The sequence below is a fragment of the Prinia subflava genome, chromosome 2, assembly GCF_021018805.1.
Source record: "Prinia subflava isolate CZ2003 ecotype Zambia chromosome 2, Cam_Psub_1.2, whole genome shotgun sequence".
Lineage (NCBI taxonomy): Eukaryota > Metazoa > Chordata > Aves > Passeriformes > Cisticolidae > Prinia > Prinia subflava.
This window is the reverse complement of record NC_086248.1, coordinates 74,537,879-74,542,639: the sequence shown is the minus strand read 5'-3', so window position 1 is coordinate 74,542,639 and position 4,761 is coordinate 74,537,879.

The following is a 4,761-nucleotide window of genomic DNA, read 5'->3' as shown; positions in this document are numbered from 1 at the left end:
AACTCAAAGAGTCTGGTGAAGAAAAAGTGACCTTGGGCTTTTGCTTTGTCACATGGTGCTCTTGAATAATGCCAGAAAGATAGACAGTAGAGTGAAAAGGATGCTTACAGGTAGACTTCTGGGAAGCTCCCAGAAGTTTTAGCTCTGGGACAGATCTGGTCATTCACAATAAATAAAAGGTAAAGAAGACCTATCACTTGTGCTACTGATCTCTGGTGGTTCTACTCAGTGGACAGGACAGGAGAAGCAGATGGCTTAAAGAAGCGGTCAAATAGATATAAACTGGGAAACTCAGAAAATCGATAGGATAGGTGGATGCCTATGGGGAAGCAAAGGGGAGTACCTGGCCTGCGGAAGGACTGTAGAAATAAAAACAGCAATTTAGTCAGACAGAATCATTCTTCTATCCTCTCCTCCCTATTTTCAAACCATGCTTCTATTTCCTACTCCTTGCAGCTCTGGTGTATGGGTATTGACTTTTGAAAGCTCCTTTTCATCAATGATACCAGTGACTTCCATTTATCATTTAGTTCAGGATTAAAATGTTGAATCTTGGCACACTTTTAAGTTTTAGAGAGAAGTTTGATGTGGTGGTATCAACTCCTTTGATGCTGTTCTAGCACCTTCTTGGTGTGAAACACAAGTGGACACTTCTCTCCCTTTTGTGCTTTAGGTTCTGTGTGAAGGAAATCCCAGTGCAGAGACCAGAAGAAAATGCTGGCTGATGTGAGGCTGATGTTTGGCTGCCAGCCAAAGCTGGCAAGGTACATACAGCTTGCACAATGTCAGGTACACTTTGAGTTCTAACATGACGAAAAAAAGCTTTAAATATAAGTTTCAAAATTCTTTGTTAAAAATAACACATGCTTTAAGAGACACACACCCCCAAACCTCAGATATTGCGACCCTTTCTGGTTAAAAACCATGCAGAAGTGTAGTTTGATACTATATCTTCCTGATATTTTTGGGCCCTAGAGCAGCAGGACCAGCTGATGAAGCATCAGAGGGAGCAGCTGCAAAGGCTGGTGGCTGAACAGCAGAAAATCATTGCACTTTACAACCCAGGTGCTCAGGGAATCTCTCCTGATGCTGTGGCACCTGCACCTGCTGCTGCTTGTACTCCAGCAGTGAAATGCAGCAGTTCTTTAAAGAAAAAGATGGTTTGATAGTTGTTTTCAGTGGCTGGGGGCTCCTCCTCTGGCAGTTGGACTAAAACATTTGCTTCTTTACACATATTGCATACAAGCTGTAAGCTCCTGGAAATGCTTCTTTCCTCTTCTGTGTACTAAAGTTTCAGGAGAACCTTTATATTTAATAATAGGCCTCCTGTACAGACTTCTATTAAATAATCTTGAACAATAGTACGGAAAATTATAGTGTAGTGGTAAAAATTACAGAGAAGCTGAAATATCCTTTCTCTTCTGTACCTATATGTGAAAGTTCCAGCTTTGCATGGATAAAAGAAGAGGAAGGAAGTCAACACACCATGCTGCTGTTAATAGATTCTTACTTTTAATAGAGCAGCCTGCTCCTAACAACATGATACAACTCCTCGAACAGTTTCATTTGATCAGTGGCATTGCTGGAAAACACTGTCTGCTCAGCAAGCAGAAAAAGAGGAGCCCCCACCCCTTCTCCCTGGCCAAGTAGCAGCACACTCTCCTCCATGATCCCAAAGTGAAAGAAGAATTTAAGGAAATCATGTAGACTTTTGAGAGTATTGGTCTGGCTTTAACAGGGCTGTTTGTGCAAAACATCAGACAGGGAGTATCCATAACTGCATAGGAAGGCTAGGTGATCCTTGGACTGATGCTGCTTCTCAGGTAGGGAGGCAACCTCACCTAACCCATGAGCTAAGGCCCTAAGCAGCCTAAGGTGCCCCTGTCTGCATCTGTACATTGATCTGGCATTTACATTTTTCAGTCTAATGTCAAGCTTCTTGGTCCAGTTGAGGATCTGTGCAATAATCTCATTATATTAAGACTTCAGAAGAAAGTTAGGAGAACTAGATGATGGCACCTTCCATGTTAGAATTCAGTGTAGCCTGATGAGGTCTTGCAAACAACTTTTTACAACTGAAAATCTATGTTTTTTTTCCAAAGTTTTTTCCCCATGTTCTAATCATAAAGGGCGTGACTAAGTCCTCTCAGACAGCCATGTCTTTTGTTGTTCCTTCATGCACCTATGAAAATACTTCAGAGCACATCTAGTTTAAACAGTTTGGATGGAATCATTTATAATCAGAATTCTATTTATTTCAGTTGTCATATGAGGAACATTTGCTTGCAAAAGTTCACTCAAGACAATAGGCATAACTTTAGGCACAGTTAAAGATAACAATAATAACTAAGAGTTTATGGCCATCCCCTTGCCCTTTATCCTGGAAACTGTTGGAGCTGGCACTGTTTTAGGGAAATACGACCATAAGTTATTGCTTTCATAGAAGAAAATGAAATTTTAACAAGTTTCATCTACCTTACTAATGAGTGTAGTACCTCTTGTTAGCTAACAAAACAAAAGGAGCTTTGCTTCTTTCCCTCTCAGCCTCATGGGTTCAGAGGGCCCTCTGTTGGAATGACAAAATGTTGGGCTGGATAAGCAATGCACAAGCAGATCATTGCACCCCTGGGGTGCAGCAGGTGCTGTCACTGAACATGGTCACAGCAGCTGGAAAAGCTGTGTGGCCCTCAGAGCTGTGGAGCACCTCTGCAGGCAGGAGGTGTATGCTGGGGACCAGGTGGGAAGTAAGGGCCAGCCACCAGCCCAACAGAAACCACCAAAATCCAGGCTTTCTACAGCTTGGGTTGTCTGCTTGTGTTGTGGGGCCCTTTCTGAGCTTCCTGATGATGCTGGCAGTGCAAAGAAATATGAGACTGAAGGGGATGAGACACTTGAGAAAGAACACAGTGTCAGATCTGTTTGAAGGTCTTGTTTCCAAACTTGATGGTGTGTGACAATCAGGGGTTTGGGGGCAGGATAAGCAGGATTTCAATCACTGGCCCCACAGCCAGAGGCTAAGCCACAGCAGCAGTGGTACAAACAGGCCTGGCTGTCATCATGCCAGATTTCGTGATGGAGCTATGCCACTGTGAATTAGCTGTCAAGAGCCACTGCTGTGTGCTGGGGAGACAGCCTGAGAAAGAGAGAGGATGGAAACTACGGCCGAGTAAATGAAACCTTCTTCATCCTGTTCTTTTTGCCTCAGAGAAAGGGCTGGTTGAAATGGCAGGCAAAAGCCATCAAGCTGTCTGGGGTGACCAGGTGGAACAAGCATACAGTCTGTGGCTTCCAAGATTTCCAATCAAAGCAGAACCTCCACGGAGTAATTATGTAGCTCATTAATCTCTGCCCAAATGCCACAATTAGCAAGGTGTTTGTTGTTATTGCCAGCAGTTCACTGGGAGCAGAACTCGTCTCTGGCCGTGACACTTTTTTTGTGTTCTCAGGAAGGGCTGAAGCATGAGAAGGAAAGTGTCTTAAGTCTGCTATGCTTCATCATACAAATTCTTCTTCCCCTTGCCCCAGTGCTGCGAATCCTTTAATGCATTTCTGAAGAAAGCAAGTACGGTTAGTGATATGAACTGAGGACAAAGCTCATATAGTGAGAAATATATTTATAGGATTCTCTTCGGGTGTATTTACATATCCAACTACATTTAGCTAGCACATAAGGCCACAGACAAAATGCTGACTTGAATTAAAAGGAAGAAAAACCCTCACTCAAAGTCCTCTTTTGTTACTAGAGGCAATGTAGGTTTAGGATAGCAAAGGACACTGCATTTATTTGGTCCCATTAAGTTTTAAAGACAAAAATACGAAGAACTAATAAGGCTGTGATTTATCTTATGGTGAAGGTAATTGCTTTAATATTGCCATACATTTAAAGAAGTAACACAGCATTCAAGAGTAGTGAGTTGGGAGGCTCCTGAGTCTGTGCCAGACAGGTTTCAAATCCACAAGTCAGTCTTGTTCCAAAAAAAAAGCTTTAACTGAGGGGTGAGGCATTTTCAGTATCAGCCATTCTCTTTCTTCCTTTTGAAGTTAAGTCACAGGACAGAGAGTGCTCCTGGTATAAAGTAAGAAAATAAAAATAAGCCTAATTTATAATTTTTTTTTTTTTCCTGGAAGGAGTGAACCTGGACTTTGGTCCCTATGCAGAACTACTTATTTTTTTTCCACTGGTAAGTCTTCTAACAGAATGTGTAACCAGCCATCCAGAGCTAAAAGAAAAACCTTCCCCACTTTAGTACTAATGTATGCCTCAGAAATATTTTGAGATACATAAATTTTACCTGCTAGTGGGTTTGAGGAGTCCTAGGGTAAATGGGGGATTTTTGCATGCTCAGGAGTACTTTGTAAGTTCTCTTTAATTCAACATCTCTGTATCATATAATAATTTTTGTTAAAACTGAAGGTTGCAGTGAGCAGGTTTTACAATTTAAACAAAATAACAAAAGCAGATTTTGATTATTTCATTCTGAACATGCAAACCACCAGGAAACATGAAAACAACATTGTTTTCATGTCATAACAATTTAGCAAGAGATTTCTAGTTCAATGCAAAAATACTTGTCTTAAGCTTCTCTAATTTTTCGTCTCTGATGATTATGGCTTTTCTGTTTCTCCTGGGATTCTTTCTCAGCTAGCACCACGATGCCATCCCTTCCACGCTTTCCAGCTACTTTCATTCCTGTTCAATTCCCATCACAAAACTGTTCCCAAGCTGAGAGCCTGGAATTCTCACAGAAGTCTCCCTTGGCA